This window comes from Orcinus orca, chromosome 1 (genome assembly GCF_937001465.1).
Source record: "Orcinus orca chromosome 1, mOrcOrc1.1, whole genome shotgun sequence".
Classification (NCBI taxonomy): Eukaryota; Metazoa; Chordata; class Mammalia; order Artiodactyla; family Delphinidae; genus Orcinus; species Orcinus orca.
The window spans coordinates 44,597,748-44,617,002 of NC_064559.1; positions in this window are offsets into that span (position 1 = coordinate 44,597,748).

A 19,255-nucleotide genomic window follows, 5' to 3' on the forward strand; every position below is an offset into this window, starting at 1 on the left:
TCATGTAGGAGGCCTTAACTATAAGAATAACAGAGACATTTTTGAAAAAGAAGAAAAAAGTGTATTATCAAAGCATATCTAAACAGCATACAGAAATTAAGCTGACTAGGATCAAAATAAGAGTAGCATATCAATCAATCAAAACAAAGAATCAAGAAACAGACTCATTTATATATGTAGATTTTGTAAAAAATAAAGTTGGTGTTTTAAACTGCTAAGGAAATGACACATTATTCAATAAATGGGGTTGGAACAGTTGAGTATTAATTTTTAAAAATGATAAAGTTAAGAGCCTACCTCACAGAGTTCTAAATTAATTCAAGATATAAATCTGAGGCAAATTTTAAGATAATTATGAAAAATATAGCTATAAGCCTGGAATAAGTGATGTTGTCACTTAAAAACAAAATATTAAGGGAGTAATAAATTTGACTACATCAAAATTAAAGATTTATCTATGCTAAAAGTTTCCATAAAAATTTTTTTAAACCAAACAACAGAAAAGGGAAATACATTTGAAATTTCTATAACAAGCAAAAAGTTAGTATCTAGCATATAAAAATAACTCTTACACATTAATATTTTAATGGTCCACAAAAATGAGGAAAAAATATACATTGGCAATTCCAAAGGGGAAATCTAAGTAGCCAGTAAGCAAGAGAAGGCATGCAGCCTCACTGGCCAGGGAGGAAATGGGAATTAAAGCAAGCATGGGATACCATTTTTTAAAAACAGTCTAATGCGGGGAAAATGTTATAATATCAAAAGCTGCTGAGCCTAAAGGGGAAAAGGAACTCTCCGAAGCGGCTAGTAGTAAATTGGTGCAGCCACTTTGGAAAGCAATTTTGTGGCATTTGTTAGATTTTTGAAGCACATCTCCTGTGTCTTGTCACTTCCAGCCCTAGAGAACCACTCCAATAAGTGTGCAAAGAGGCAAGTGTGAGGTATTGCAGCATCAGTTAAAACTGCTTAATTAAAAAAAAGGGAAATAAGCATATTAATCAACAGAAGAATGATAATTATACCAACATATTATAGCCATTCTATCAACTTTTAGTATATTATGGAAAAACGTTACTTGAACATAGAAATGTACAGTATATTATCATTTATGTCTTTTAAAAAATAATACTATGTATCATTTTTGTATAGAGACACTTATTGTATGCAGATATGTAGAAAGGCCTCATAGCATACAGGGTACTCATTGATAATAATGGTTACCTGGAGGGAAGGGCCTGGACATTAAATGTGATCATGAAGTAAGACTCAGTTTTGTCATAATATTTGCATATTTTACAATGAGAATGCATTTATATATTCATAATTTGTTGTGTAATAAAATAAAACTTTAAAATATTTTGGCCTGTTTAGACTCAGCTGGAATGGGTTTCAGGAGGCATCTTTATCCAGGAGCTTAGATAGTGTGGCAGACAGAATAATGGTCCCCCAAAATGTGCATGTCCTAATCCTCGGAACATGTGAATATGTTACCTTACATTGAAATGGGGACTTCACAGATGTGTTAATTTAAGGATCTTGAGTTGTGAGATTACCCTGGAATATCTGGGTGGGTACAATGTAGTCACAGGGTCCTTATAAGAGGGAGGCGGGAGGGCCAATCAAAAGCCTATGTGACATAGCACAGGGAGATCAGCTCAGTGATTTGTGACCACCTAGAGGGGTGGGATAGGGAGGGTGGGAGGGAGGCTCAAGACCGAGGAGAAATGGGGATATATGTATATGTATAGCTGATTCACTTTGTTATACACAGAAACTAACACACCATTGTAAAGCAATTATACTCCAATAAAGATGTTTAAAAAATAAATCCATAAATAAAAACTCTCAAATTTATATACTTGGGAAAAAAAAGTCTATGTGACAATGGAAGTAGAGAGAGAGATGGGATGCTACACTGGCTGCTGGCTTTGAAGATGGAGGAAGGGGCCAGGAGCCAAGGAATGCAGGTGGCCTCTGGAAGCTGGAAAACGAAAGGAACCAGATTCTCCCCTAGCATGTCCAGGAGGAATGCAGCCCTGATGATCCATTTAGATCTTCTAACTTCCAGAATTGTAATATAATAAATTTGTCTTTGTATAAACCTCTGAGTTTGTGGCAATTTGTTACAACAGCAATAGGAAACCAACACAACTAGTTATGATAATAATTTATGAGTCAGTAAATAAATAACCAGACATCAAAAAAATAAGGGAGGCTGCCATAATTATTAAGTAGCTTCTACTCTACCTCATACAAAAAAAGGTGTTAATTTCAGGTGTTTAATAAAAGTTCCCAAATACAGAGATAGTATATCAAAATACAGATAAAAGAGGGAATATAAATTACTAACACCAGCAACTATTTTCATTAAAAATGCTGTATATCACTTTTTTATTCCTGTCAAGGAAATTTTTAGTGATGTTACCTTGCTTCTGGTCAAGTTGCGAAGATATTTTTTAGTACTGTCTATGAATAAGTTCTCCTCAGTTCCAACAAATACATATATTACTTACCAGCTTGTTCAACTTTTTATCAGATACTGGTCTTACCTGAGATACAAGGCAAAGATTTTGTAGCTCTTCCACAGGCAGAAACCAGACTTCTAGACAGGCTAGGAACACACAAGGCTACAGAATGCATCTATATGGCAGGGGGAAATTTTCTCAGCAAGCTTTGCAGGTCACTGTCAGCTGCTTTATCTTCTTAAATAACAGCAGAAAATATAAGTATATATATATATATATTTTTTTAAACGTCCTTATTGGAGTATAATTGCTTTACAATGGTGTGTTAGTTTCTGCTTTAGAACAAAATGAATCAGTTATATATATACATATATCCCCATATCTCTTCCCCCTTGTGTCTCCCTCCCTCCCACCCTCCCTATCCCACCCCTCCAGGCAGTCACAAAGCACCGAGCTGATCTCCCTGTGCTATGCGGCTGCTTCCAACTAGCTATCTTAGAGTAGCTTAAGGTTCACATCAAAATTGAGAGGAAGGTACAGAGATTTCCCGTACATTCCCTGTCTCCACACAGGCACAACCTCCCTCATTATCAGCATCCCCCATCACAAACCAGTGAATATAACAAAGAAGAAACAGACTCACAGATATAGAAAACAAATTAGTGGTTACCAGTGGGGAGAGGAAAGGGGGAGTCACAAGATAAGGATAGGGGATTAAGAGGTACAAACTAGTATGTATAAAATAAATAAGCTACAAGGATGTATTGTACAACACAGGGTATACAGCCAGTATTTTGTAGTAACTATAAATGGAATGTAACCTTTTAAAATTGTGAATCACTATGCTGTACACCTGTAACTTATGTATCAATAATATTGTACATCAACTACCCTTCAATTTTAAAAAATGAAAGAAAAATCCCTCACCAGAGGAGTACATTTGTTACAACTGATAAACCTACATTGACACGCCATTATCTCCCAAAGTCCACAGGTTACATTAGGGTTCACAAATGTAGGGTTTTGACAAATGTAGAATGTCATGTACCCATCATTATAGTATTATACATATAGTGTTTTCACTCCCTTAAAAATCCTCTAAGCTTTGCTTACTCATTCCTCCTTCCCCTCGAGTCCCTGGCAACCACTGATCATTTTACTGTCTCCATAGTTTTGCCAAGTATAATTTATTTTAAAAAGATTAACAAAGAGTATTTTTAAAATCCTGTTTGATTTTCCTTCTGTTAAAATCAGACTGATCAAACAAATTCACCAGTTGCATTTTTCCACTGACAGTATTTTTCCATATTGTTGTCTCCTGATTTATTTTTCATTGTCAAAAAGCACTTAAAATATCAATGACCCACTCCAGAACAAGTTCATGGATGAAAGCCCTGATTGGCTACTAATGTATCCGGTTTATAGTCTGAATTTTTTTTTTCTTCTTTAAAGCACTATCTCTAAGTCCAAGGGTTTCAAAAAGACTACTTTTTATAGAATACTTTGGAAAGTCTAGAGTGGGAGATGCTATCTGGGGGAGAGGAGAGAAGAGGTTTAAGATAAACTTTTCCATTGATGGGATTAGTCTATTATCTTGAAATTGAAACATAAGACAAATTGCCCTCCTTTCCACTTCTGCTATTAATGTCATTTTTCAATTTATATTATTATGGTTCTTGAGAAAACTGTTCTGCTGCTAGTCTCTCAGGCAGAAATTGCACCAAGCCCAGAGAGAAAGGGGGCAGGTTATGAGAATGATAGAACACAGAGTGGCAGTCTCCGTAAACCAAACCCTGAGGAAGACTTTTTTTTAAATTTCAACAGGTCATGTATTATTTTATATTTTCAAGACAATTCAATTTAATCATTTATTGAGCTCCCTCAAGAAGATGTGGTTTTGTTCTCTTTCAATAGCCTCAGCGTAAGCAGATCAGGAAGACGGAATTTGAAATCAAGAGAATCGGATTTTGAATTACATCTCTGCCAGGTCCTAGCTGCTGCCCTAGGATAGGTTTCATACCATGGTTTAAGATTTTGTTTCCTCATCTGTTAAATGGCAATGGGAAGAACTCCTTCACTTGGCTGTATCATGTGTATCATGTGAGATAGAAGCCTCTTTGCACTATGTCGGCACATACTAAGGACTCAATACACAACAAATGTTATTATTCGATTTGTATTTTTGAAGTCACTATGATGATCAGGAAAATTTATTGCTGTGACTAATAAAATCCATCCACTCCTTTTAAGCCAATTTCTTCTTGCTTAAATCTCTGCAGTCCTATACTGAACACACAACATTACACCTACTTAATTATGCTAATTGGGCAAGAAGTAATTTAATCCATAAGACCAGTCAAATCCACTTATTGATGGAATTGACTGAAACAAACAGCTATGTTGGATTAGATAATAAACCTGAAGAAGATATCTTTTATAGATCACATTTCTCCAGTAATGGAATACTCCAACTGAATCTCTATCAAGACCACAGATTGATAAGCTAACATTAAATTCTGTTACTTGAGCTACCCTCTGCTCACTGAGACATAAAAGAGGATAAACCAAAAGAGGCAGTATGGTAAAAGGCTCCAGGTTAAAGTGTGGGTCTGTGAATAATTAGTCTCATTTATTCATTTAATCAATAAGTATATGTTGAACACCTACTAGTCAGGCATAATTCTAGCTGCTGGAAATAGAGCAGAGAATGAAACAAAGCCCTTTCCCTTACACACATTGGAGACAAGCTATAAACAGATAAATGTATAGGTCATATTCTAATATGTACTACTCTCAAAAGTAATGCAAGACAGGGTTGATAAGGGGTGCCAGCTTGGTAGTGGGAGTTGGGGGGGTCAGAGACAGCCTTTCTGAAAAGATGATAATTGAGCAGAGGTGCGAAGGAGTGTGCCATGCACGTATCTAGGGGTAAATGTTCCTGGCTAGGATTCTTGTACTAACCACAAACATTGTATTTAGTGGCTAAATGGCAGTGACTTGACCTCAACTAAAAATCTTCTAGAAAAGGTAAAACAACATTCTGAATTTGTATAATTCATGACTTAAAAAATAATATTTCCATTTTTACAATTCAGTGACAGAACGAAGCCAGCAAGAATGGAATCTTAGAATGTGTATAATTTTCCAGTACTTCATGGTAAAAACAGTCTGCATGGGACAGTGCAAATAATCAACTGCAGAGTAATGCCCAATGAGCTGTTTTATTGTGGACTGGAGGTGATTCCAAACTGGAAAACAGGAAAATGCTTCACCATAGTATGTGGATAGACGGTAAAGTACAATGGTGACAGGGCACTTTGTGTCAACCTTAAGGTGACATTGTTCCATCGGAGAAAAATTTTCAGGCCAACCAAAAGACAAAAATCTTAAGTAGTCTCAGCAGCTTTAGATAGGAGCTGCAATTGTTCTTCAACAAGTGAACCTAACACACGTTCAATGAGAAAAGGCACAGTTGCACAAATAGCAGCTTGTTCTAAAAAGACAATAATACAAAAATGCCCTTTCTCAATCCCCAAGCAAACACACAAGTTTATGCTATTGCATATGTCTTGGTCACACACTTGATAGGCATTCAATTCTCAATGCTATAAGATGCTGTGTGATATGAAACATTGTATTTAAGGTAGAAGAAACAATTTAGCCTTAATCACCAGGCAGTTTTATGATAGGAAGTCTTGTGTTTTTTTTATTTTTGACATCTTTATTGGGGTATAATTGCTTTACAATGGTGTGTTAGTTTCTGCTTTATAACAAAGTGAACCAGCTATACATATACATATGTCCCCATATCTCCTCCCTCTTGCATCTCTCTCCCACCCTCCCTATCACACCCCTCTAGGTGGTCACAAAGCACTGAGCTGATCTCCTCTAGGCGGTCACAAAGCACTGAGCTGATCTCCCTGTGCTATGCGGCTGCTTCCCACTAGCTATCTATCTTACATTTGGTAGTGTATATATGTCCATGCCACTCTCTCACTTTGTCCCAGCTTCCTCTTCCACATGTCCTCTAGTCCATTTTGAGTCATAAAAACCTGTCTTAATATTCTCTGCCATCATTTGGCTTGAGAAGACCTCTGTGTCAGTTTTGCCTCGGGCTTTGATCTCATATCTTTATGGGTTGTATTTTCAAAGTAATGCAGGTGGCTGCCAATCTATCTGACACATGCTGATCAAGAACTACACCTCAAGCAATCTGTTAATGCAAAATTTAATAATAGGACTGCAAAACTTGCATATGTTCATACTAGAGAAGTTTTGCTTGTCTGATTCTGTGTCTACTTTCCAGGACTAATCAAATGTCTTGCCACATCTCCTTAGTTTCTTCCTATTCAGTACCACAGACTCCTGGGCTTCTCGGGAATGTTGTCTGAATTCATTGACTAGAGGAGTCATGAAACACATGTCAGATGTTTCATGTTTGCTGTGGATTATCAGTGGTTGAAGGTGGTGTCATATTGCATAAGGCAGAAGCTATGAGGCCATTTATACATGAAAATCACATGTTAAATTTAAAGAGCAGCACCCAGGATGAGCCAGGCCCTGTGCTAGGTAAAGAACAAAGTGAGAAAAAAAAAAACTAATCATAGGTTGATTGTGTTGATTTAAACAGTTTAATAGATTCCAGCTTGTCAGTAATATTCTAAATATAAGTTTAGATAATTGTATTTTTTTTTTTTTTTTTTTTGTGGTACGCGGGCCTCTCACTGTTGTGGCCTCTCCCGTTGCGGAGCACAGGCTCCGGACGCGCAGGCTCAGCGGCCATGGCTCACGGGCCTAGCCGCTCCGCGGCATGTGGGATCTTCCCGGACCGGGGCACGAAGTCGTATCCCCTGTATTGGCAGGCGGACTCTCAACCACTGCGCCACCAGGGAAGCCCTAGATAATTGTATTTTTAAAAAACTAGATTGTATTATAGCTTAGAATATAATAAGGATACCGAATTAAAGATGAAGAAAACGATCAACAGAATAAGGACCAAGCTAACATAGTGTGAAAGTGTCAATTACCAATTTCAGATTGTATCTCTCTATCAAATTTCACAGCCATATTACATTAAATGATGGAGAAAAGTTATCACTAAGGCAATCTGCAATCAAATGCAATTTACTGCAGACATAAACATTGTGTTTGAAATTGCAGAGTTTCTATAAATTGTTCTAGCATTGCAAAGCCCTGAAATGGATGGGAAAATGGAGAAAGATGGGGGCACAGGACATTTCATCAATTATTGACAACTTGCAGGACTTGAGAGAACCAAATAAATTAGTGCTTTTAAAACACTAAGATTTCCCTTAAAACTTAGAGAACCGGAGCTTCTGAAACAAACAAGATGGGGCATGTTTGAGTGATCAATTACAGGACACCTCAGATTGCTAAAGTCAAGATATCACTACGCCTGGGGAATTAACTGACAATTAAGGCTTGTCTGGTCAATCTATTTAAACATGGATTTTTTTTTTAATTCATTGAGGATCTTGGTATTGTGAAAATCTTTAAATAAAGTCTAGTGTGGTTAAGTCCTACAGGATGGAATCATAAGCAAATGTAGAACTTGAGAAAACAATTCTAAACCAGCATTTTGCTTTCTGGCAAAGAAGGAAAAGTGAATTTTAAAAATACAAACATATACACACATCACACCATTCTTTATGTTTCTTTATACCATCCATTGTCTTAAATCATCTTTTTAATTTAATTAATGCTAGCCCATGTTAAAAGTGACTTCACAACCCTAGAAGATTAGGGTCATACCAAATTAGTAGTGCTGAATCTACAGCATCTCAGTTAATCCTCACAATAACCCTGTAAGACATCACCATACCACTCCTGTCAGATGGGTTATTCAGTGAAACTGTACTTGACTTCAACAGCATGATTACTAACGAGTGTGACAAGGCACATTAGACCGAGCAGATGGCCTGTTGTATCCAGCAAGGAGCTCCTACTAGATCATGGCATAGCTCTTACTTTTACAGTTTACAACTGGTGAGGATGGCATGTTTCAGCAGTTAATTATTTTCTTGGCTTCCTCTGGAAATGTATAATTTAAGCACTAATGTTCAAAACATTAAATTTAGACCAGGGAAAATCCAGCAATGGGGACAACAGAACCTAAGTTCAATGAAGGCAAGGATTCACTGATATCTTCCAAATGCCTAGGACAGTACCCAATGCATACACAGTAGGTACACAATAAATATTTGTTCAATAAAAGGGCTTATGGATTCAAATATATTGCTTGAATGTAAGGTTTTATGTTGTATGTGCACATGTTTCAGGCAGGGGTCCATACCTTTCATGAGATTCTCAAAAGGGTCTGTGAAATGAATTATGACCCACTGCTGAAAGAAAGGGATGTATGTGTTGAGCAGCAAGTGGGACTAGATGACCTCTAAGGACTTTTCGACTCTAACATTTGACCTCAAAATACATATATCTTTTAAAATGTTAATATGCCTACACCTCAACTGCATCAGTCTTTAAAGCCCAACTTCTACCCATGAGATTGAAGTTTCTCTTCTTATAAAGGAGTTATAAATTTTATTGAACCAGAGGGGGGCCTGATGGAATTCCAGAAACCTATGATATAGGGGACCTCCAGCTGTGCTAGTATAGGAAGTCCTGCCCTTCTGTCTTGTTTCCCATCAAGATCAGGCCACCAGAACAGCCTCAGCCACAATCCACATGTTGTGAATTTCCAGGAGTGTGAGTAGAGTTAATTTATGGCAACTGCATTTTCTAGACTATTGTTTCATATAACTAGTTACACTACTATGTATACTTTCTAAGCAACTAATTAATGCCTAGAGTCCATAAATATTTTTCTGACTTGTGTTTATATAAAAAGCCTTATATTGTCATAAAAATAACAAATCCTCTTTACTTAAAAGAAGAACGGATTTGTGGTGATCATAAATTCTAAACTGGAAATTTGGGACACGAAGTCAATAATTTTGATTTGCAAATGTATTATTCGAAAGCCCTATAAACTCTAAAGGTGAAACCATCTTAAATTATACCTTTAGTATTTAGGTGTGTGTCTTATGGTTCACAGGTAAAGAGGAGAAATTACAGATTTTATATACATATAGCCTAAAATTATCATTGTGTGCCTGACTCTGATCCCAATCTTCTGTAAAGGCTAAGAAAAGAGGAAACAGCAGGAAGTCAAGAAATTGAAATTTCTCTGAAGTGTGAATTGAAGAAAGCCAGAACAATGAGAAGGACAGGAAGGAGGTCTGGGACATGGGAGACAGTTTCCCTAGATGAGCAAGGATTTCTTTGAATCCTCTTGCTCTAAGTTCAGTTCCTCCCTCATGACTTGCCCCGATCGCCACTGTCTCCTGGTTGATTCCTTTCCCTCCTTCTGCATCTTCCCCTCTTTGTTCTTAAGGAAATTCTTCTAACGTCATGTAAGGATCTCTATTCACAGTGCAAGGTTGGCACATGCTGTTCAACTAAACAAATTTTATACCGTTTAATCCTATTATGCAGTCCTAAGCTAAAGTGATTACAAAGCTTGTATTATTCCCAGCGTGAGAGGAGTGTTATCCTTGAACCCGGAGCTGCATAAAAGGAAATCACGTGAAACTATTATGTCTCTGTGAGTGCCTCATTATCTCAGCGAAGAAAATGAATGTTTTCTGACTATTCTCTGCTGTTCTCCAGCATGAAGTCTGTGTCTCATGTTTACTGACACTTTTATAGTTGACCTTCAAGCTAGTTGACAGATTTCAACAGTGATGTTTAACAATGAGAAATAAATCACTCTTCATACCAACACTGTGCTATTGACGGTTCCCGCTCTTCACTTTCTTAGCTCTATTATTTATTATCATCTCCTAATATAAATAAAGAACTAAAAGTGGATTCATGAAACGTTGGCCTGTGAACGCTATTAGGAAAAGTGTAGCTTACTCAATATTATTGAAAAATAGAGCAAAACACTAAAGAAAATGCTTTTCTAAAATAATAAGGTTTAAAGCAGATGCTTTTGAGTCTGTATTTTGTATTTACAAATCCTGGCAGGTATGGACCAATGTTTATCTATAGAGACTTTTCTATGGCAATAGATTTTGTCATTTTTCAGAAAGCACAAATATACGGAACAGGTTAAATTTCACTTCTCTTGTTATAATATCCAAGTTCTTCCTATTTCATATGTTTATATGTATTATACTGAATATACATGTGTGTATCATTCTTAACTGCATATTTATATCTAGTTACATATATCAACTTTACACACACGTTTTAGGGTATTTGTTATTTTAGAACACTTACAGAAATGTGAATGCTTAAGACCGTTTAAAACTATATTGAAAACTATCAAAATGTTACTTAATATTTGAACTGAAGGAAGTGGTCTCTGAAAAGAGCAAAAAGCTGAGAGCACTTAAATTTCACATTATTTTGTATAAACACTCATGAATTTATGTCCTTTCCTGTGATCAGAATATCCTGCTGATAAACATATTCATATGGAGAATAATGTACTCTAGACTGCACTTATATACTTATAATAATGGGCAATTATATTAAATTAAAATAATGAATTAAAACATTTGATAAAAGCACAGACCATGGCCTCTGTGTATTTTGCCAGAAGGAAGCAGAGAGCTGACGAAAGAATCTGATTTGAAAATTCATCTAAAATGGTCTAAATGTTGAAAAGAAGGTGGAATGTGAGAGACTTGAATGTCATGAAAGAAATTTAAAACTAGCTAGGGATACCATAGGTTTTAGCTATACAGTTTCAGGGAAAAAAAAATTCAGTCAGTTGTGTGTGTGTTTTGTCTACCCAATGCCAGAGATGATTTATACGAAAGCACTTTAAAAAAGTGTATGCCTGTGACTAAACAGAACTTGTCTAATTGTAAACATTTTTAGACCTTGGAACAGGTTACTAAGATAAAAAGAGTGGAACTTCCTTCCCTGGATACTGTTAATGCAGAATAAAGAGTTGTCTGGACCCCTTTCTAAACAGAGGGTATTATCCTACACAACTTTTGAGGTTCCTTTTCATCTTGCCATTTTATAAAATTTTCTAAGGCGACAGGATTAATATTGACATTCTGCAAGCTCTCTTGGAATTTTATTTCCATTTTCTTTAACAAGGGGGAATCCCATCTAAGAAGTAAATGATGGCTTCCGGCTTTAGTACTTCAAGATTTTCTCCTATCTCTTTACTGTTGATTGTAAAATATACAGCAATGCCTCATAGAAGAAAGCCGTGAGCTTTCTATGGTATTCCTGGAACAAATGGGTCTTGCGTGCTGTCCTTGGTACTCCTTGACTGTTGCCCACGTTTTGAATCTTGATTCATTGGAGCATCACATCGATAACCCTCATAAATTCAGTATGACTGATGGACAACCATGTAACCCAAATGTGCATGGCGTCCCTAACCATGATGAGGTGAAGCCCAGCCATTATGCCCTCTACAGAGACATGATCTGTGGATGTGGTCTCACTAGCTTCATTAACATAAAGCAATTTCACACATTGACCATCATTTCAATTTGGGTGAGAAAAATTTGGAGAATAATGACCTGGGTGGCTATGCGTTTGCTCAGTTCCCTTAGACCACAATTACAGTATAATTTATTGTCCAATTTAGGACCCTTTTGAAAGTAAAGCAAAGGATGGGGGAATCATTAGTATAACCCTGGGACCACACATATGTAGATGGGGACTACCCCAGGAAGATGGGAAAATGTGGCTGCCCTGCTTTGACCCGAGCCATGCTGCAATAACAGACAAGAAAGACTACCGTGCTTGTGCAGGCACAATATTAGAGAAGTTTATCACTCATAGTTATTTACTGACAAGGAAAGCTTCAAAGTGGGAAGACTCAGAACAAGCATCCATCACTTCCGTTATGCTCTATAACCCTTGCACTATTTTTACAAAATATAACACATATTCCTAAAATTTAATTTCAACGATGTCTACCTTTTCTACAATTAAGGCGTTTGCTTTTATTTTAAGGGCTTTGATTTAGGAATCAAAACATCTTGCATAATAAACCACCTCAAACATAGCAGCATAAAACAGAAACAATCACTTCTTGTCTCTTCCAGTTCTGGTAGTTGACTGGACCGAGCTAAGTAGTTCTTACTCCATGGACTTTCTTGAAGTTGCAGTCAGATGGTGTCTGGTCCTAGTGTCATCTCAAAGGCTTCCCCCACTTACATGACAGGTAGTCATTGCTGACTGTCAGCCAGAGCTTCAGCTGGGCTTATCAGCCAGAACCCCTCACACAGGCCTCTGCATGTGGCCTGGGCATCCTCTTAGTGTGAACTCTGGGTTCCAAAATTAAGTGACCCAAGATAAAGAGCTAGGAGAAAGCTGTCTCTCCTTTTATGGCCCAGTCTTGGAAGTCACATAGCATCATACTGACACCAGATGATAAGCACAAGGATTCACCCAGTCTCAAGGGGAAGATAAATAGACACCACCTCCTGATGGGGAACAACAAGGTCATATGTGTAATAAGAGCATATGAGTAGAGAGGAGCTTCAAGATGGCAGATGAGTAAGACATGGAGATCACCTTCCTCCCGACAAATACATCAGAAATACATCTACACGTGGAACAACTCCTACAGAACACCTACTGAACGCTGGCAGAAGACCTCAGACCTCCCAAAAGGCAAGAAACTCCCCACGTACCTGGGTAGGGCAAAAGAAAAAAGAATAAACAGAGACAAAAGAATAGGGATGGGACCTGCACCAGTGGGAGGGAGCTGGGAAGGAGGAAAAGTTTCCACACACTAGGAAACCCCTTCATGGGCAGAGACTGCGGGTGGCGGAGGGGGGGAGCTTCGGAGCTGCGGAGGAGAGCACAGCAACAGGGGTGCGGAGGGCAAAGCGGCGAGATTCCCGCACAGAGGATCGGTGCCGACCGGCACTCACCAGCCCGAGAGGCTTGTCTGCTCACCCGCCGGGGCGGGCGGGGCTGGGAGCTGAGGCTCGGGCTTCAGTCGGAGCGCAGGGAGAGGACTAGGGTTGGCGGCGTGAACACAGCCTGCAGGGGGTGAGTGCGCCACGGCTAGCCGGGAGGGAGTCCAGGGAAAAGTCTGGGCCTGCCGAAGAGGCAAGAGACTTTTTCTTCCGTCTTTGTTTCCTGGTGCGCGAGGAGAGGGGATTAAGAGCGCCGCTTAAAGGAGCTCCGGAGACGGGCGCGAGCCGGGGCTGTCAGCACGGACCCCAGAGACGGGCATGAGACGCTAAGGCCGCTGCTGCCGCCACCAAGAAGCCTGTAAGCGAGCACAGGTCACACTCCACACCTCCCCTCCCTGGAGCCTGTGCAGCCCGCCACTGCCAGGGTCCCGGGATACAGGGACAACTTACCTGGGAGAACTCACAGCGCGCCTCAGGCTGGTGCAACGTCATGTCGCCCTCTGCCGCCGCAGGCCCGCCCCGCCCTCCGTGCCCCTCCCTCCCCACGGCCTGAGTGAGCCAGAGGCTCTGAATCAGCTGCTCCTTTAACCCCGTCCTGTCTGAGCAAAGAACTGACGCCCTCCAGCGACCTACACGCAGAGGCAGGGCCAAATCCAAAGCTGAACCACAGGAGCTGTGTGAACAAAGAAGAGAAAGGGACATCTCTCCCAGCAGCCTCAGGAGCAGCGGATTAAAGCTCCACAATCAACTTGGTGTACCCTGCATCTGTGGAATACCTGAACAGACAACGAATCATACCAAAATTGAGGCGGTGGGCTTTGGGAGCAATGATATATATATATATACTTTTCCTTTTCCTCTTTTTGTGAGTGTGTATGTTTATGCTTCTGTGTGTGATTTTGTCTGTATAGCTTTGCTTTTACCATTTGTTCTAGGGTTCTGTCTGTCCGTTTTTTTGGTTTTTTGGGGTTATTTTAGTATAGTTTTTAGCTCTTGTTATCACTGGTGGATTTGTTCTTTGGTTTGGTTGCTCTCTTCTTTCTTTCTTTTTTTTTATAACTTTAAAAAATTTTTAATAATTATCTTTTATTTTAATAACTTTATTTTATATTATTTTATTTTAACTTCTTTCTTTCTTTCCTTTATTCTCCCTTTTATTCTGAGCCGTGTGGATGACAGGCTCTTGGTGCTCCAGCCAGGTGCCAGGGCTGTGCCTCTGAGGTGGGAGAGCCAAGTTCAGGACATTGGTCCACCAGTAATATCCCAGCTCCATGTAATATCCCATGTAATATCAGCTCCATGTAATATCAGATGGCGAAAATCCCCCAGAGATCTCCATCAATGCCAAGACCCAGCTCCACTCAATGACCAGCAGTGACAGTGCTGGACACCCTATGCCAAACAACTAGCAAGACAGGAACACAGCCCCACCCATTAGCAGAGAGGCTTCCTAAAATCATAATAAGGTCACAGACACCCCAAAACACACCACCAGACGTGGACCTGCCCATAAAAAAGACAACATCCAGCCTCATCCACCAGAACACAGGCACTAGTCCCCTCCACCAGGAAGCCTACACAACCCACTAAACCAAACTTAGCCACTGGGGGCAGACAACAAAAAGAACCGGAACTATGAACCTGCAGCCTGCAAAAAGGAGACCACAAACACAGTAAGTTAAGCAAAATGAGAAGACAGAGAAACACACAGCAGATGAAGGAGCAAGATAAAAACCCACCAGACCTACCAAATGAAGAGGAAATAGGCAGTCTACCTGAAAAATAATTCAGATTAATGATAGTAAAGATGATCCAAAATCTTATAAATAGAATGGAGAAAACACAAGAAACGTTTAACAAGCAACTAGAAAAACTAAAGAGCAAACAAACAATCATGAACAACACAAACATGAAATTAAAAATTCTCTAGAATGGATCAATAGCAGAATAACTGAGGCAGAACAGATAAGTGACCTGGAAGATAAAATAGTGGAAATACCTACAGCAGAGCAGCATAAAGAAAAAAGAATGAAAAGAATTGAGGACAGTCTCAGAGACTCTGGGACAACATTAAACGCACCAACATTAAAATATAGGGGTCCCAGAAGAAGAAGAGAAAAAGAAAAGGACTGAGAAAATATTTGAAAAGATTATAGATGAAAACTTCCCTAATATGGGAAAGGAAATAGTTAATCAAGTCCAGGAAGCACCGAGAGTCCCATACAGGATAAATCCAAGGAAAAACACACCAAGACACATATTAATCAAACTATCAAAAATTAAATGGACAGAAAAAATATTAAAAGCAACAAGGGAAAAATAACACACAAGGGAATCCCCATAAGGTTAACAGTGGATCTTTCAGCAGAAACTCTGCAAGCCAGAAGGGAGTGGCAGGACATATTTAAAGTGCTGAAATGGAAAAACCTACAACCAAGATTACTCTACCCAGCAAGGATCTCATTCAGATTCGAGGGAGAAATTAAAACCTTTACAGACAAGCAAAAGCTAAGAGAATTCAGAATCACCAAACCAGCTTTACAACAAATCCTAAAGGAACTTCTCTAGGCAGGAAACATAAGAGAAGGAAAAGACCTACAATAACAAACCCAAAACAATTAAGAAAATGGGAATAGGAACATACATATCAATAATTACCTTAAATGTAAATGGATTAAATGCTCCAACCAAAAGACATAGACTGGCTGAATGGATACAAAAATAAGACCCATATATATGCTGTCTACAAGATACTCACTTCAGACCTAGGGACACATACAGACTGAAAGTGAGAGGATGGAAAAAGATATTCCATGCAAATGGAAATCAAAAATACCTGGAGTAGCAATTCTCATATCAGACAAAATAGACTTTACAACAAAGAATATTACAAGAGACAAAGAAGGACACTACATAATGATCAAGGGATCAATCCAAGAAGAAGATATAACAACTGTAAATATTTATGCACCCAACACAGGACCACCTCAATACATAAGGCAAATACTAACAGCCATAAAAGGGGAAATCAACAGTAACACAATCATAGTAGGGGACATTAACACCCCACTTTCACCAATGGACAAATCATCCAAAATGACAATAAATAATGAAACACAAGCTTTACATGATACATTAAACAAGATGGACTTAATTGATATTTATAGGACATTCCATCCAAAAACAACAGAATACACTTTCTTCTCCGGTGCTCATGGAACATTCTCCAGGATAGATCATATCTTGGGTCACAAATCAAGCCTTGGTAAATTTAAGAAAATTGAAATCATATCAAGTATCTTTCCTGACCACAACGTTCTGAGACTAAATATCAATTACAGGAAAAGATCTGTAAAAAATACAAACACATGGAGGCTAAGCCATACACTACTTAATAACCAAGAGATCACTGAAGAAGTCAAAGAGGAAATCAAAAAATAGCTAGAAACAAATGAGAATGAAAACATGACAACCCAAAACCTATGGGATGCAGCAGGAAAAGTTCTAAGAGGGAAGTTTATAGCAATACAATCATACCCTAAGAAACAAGAAACATCTCAAATAAAGAACCTAACCTTACACCTAAAGCAATTAGAGAAAGAAGAATAAAAAACCCCCCAAAGTTAGCAGAAGGAAAGAAATCATAAGAATCACATCACAAATAAATGAAATAGAAACAAAGAAAACAATAGCAAAGATCAATAAAACCAAAAGCTGGTTCTTTGAGAAGATAAACAAAATTGATAAACCACTAGCCAGACTTATCAAGAAAAAAAGGGAGGGCTTCCCCGGTGGCGCAGTGGTTGAGAGTCCGCCTGCCGATGCAGGGGACACGGGTTCGTGCCCCGGTCCGGGAAGATCCCACATGCCACGGAGCAGCTGGGCCCATGAGCCATGGCCGCTGAGCCTGCGTGTCCAGAGCCTGTGCTCCGCAACGGGAGAGGCCACAACAGTGAGAGGCCCGCGTATAGAAAAAAAAAAAAAAAAGAAAGAAAGAAAAAAAGGGAGAAGACTCAAATCAAAAGAATTAGATATGAAAAAGGAGAAGTAACAACTGACACTGCAGAAATACAAAGGATCATGAGAGATTACTACAAGCAACTCTATGCCAATAAAATGGACAACCTGGAAGAAATAGAAAAATTCTTAGAAATGCAGAACCTTCCAAGACTGAACCAGGAGGAAATAGAAAATATGAACAAACCAATCACAAGCACTGAAATTGAAACTCTGATTAAAAACCTTCCAACAAACAAAAGCCCAGGACCAGATGGCTTCACAGGCGAATTCTATCAAACATTTACAGAAGAGCTAACATCTATCCTTCTCAAAATCTTCCAAAATATAGCAGAGAGAGGAACACTCCCAAACTTGTTTAATGAGGCCACCATCATCCTGATACCAAAACCAGACAAAGATGTCACAAAGAAAGAAAACTACAGGCCAATATCACTGATGAACATAGACGCAAAAATCCTCAACCAACTACTAGCAAACAGAATCCAACAGCACATTAAAAGGATCATACACCATGATCAAGTGGGGTTTTTCCCAGGAATGCAAGGATTCTTCAATATATGCAAAACAATCAATGTGATACATCATATTAACAAACTGAAGGAGAAAAACCATGTGATCATCTCGATAGATGCAGAGAAAGCTTTTGACAAAATTCACTACCCATTTGATAAAAACCTCCAGAAGCAGGCATAGATGGAACTTACCTCAACATAATAAAGGCCATATATGACAAACCCACAGCCAACATCATCCTCAATGGTGAAAAACTGAAACCATTTCCACTATATCAGGAACAAGACAAGGTTGCCCAATCTCACCACTGTTATTCAACATAGTTTTGGAAGTCTTAGCCACAGCAATCAGAGAAGAACAAGAAATAAAAGGAATCCAAATCGGAAAAGAAGTAAAGCTGTCATTGTTTGCAGATGACATGATATTATACATAAAGAATCCTAAAGATGTTACCAGAAAATTACTAGAGCTAATCAATGAATTTGGTAAAGTAGCAGAATACAAAATTAAGGCACAGAAATCTCTTCCATTCCTATACCCTAATGATGAAAAGTCTGAAAGTGAAATTAAGGAAACACTCCAATTTACCATTGCATCAAAAAGAATGAAATACCTAGGAATAAACCTACTGAAGGAGGCAAAAGACCTGTATGCAGAAAATTATAAGACACTGATGAAAGCAATTAAAGATGATACAAATAGATGGAGAGATATACCATGTTCTTGGATTGGAAGAATCAACACTGTGAAAATGACTATACTACCCAAAGCAGTCTACAGATTCAATGCAATCCCTATCAAATTACCACTGGCATTTTTCACATAAGTAGAACAAAAAATTTCACAATTTGTATGGAAACACCAAAGACCCCAAATAGCCAAAGCAATCTTGGGAAAGCAAAACGGAGCTGGAGGAATCAGGCTCCCAGACTTCAGACTATCCTACAAAGCTACAGTAATGAAGACAGTATGATACTTGCACAGAAACAGAAATATAGATTAATGGAACAGGGTAGAAAGCCCAGAGATAAACCCACGCACATATGGTCACCTTATCTTTGATAAAGTTGCTAGAATATACAATGGAGAAAAAATAGCCTCTTCAATAAGTGGTGCTGGGAAAACTGGACAGCTACATGTAAAAGAATGAAATTAGAACACTCCCTAACACTATACAGAAAAAGAAACTCAAAATGGATTAAAGATCTAAATGTAAGCCTAGACACTATCAAACTCTTAGAGGAAAACATAGGCAGAACACTCTATGACATAAATCACAGCAAGATCCTTTTTGACCCACATTCTAGAGAAATGGAAATAAAAACAAAA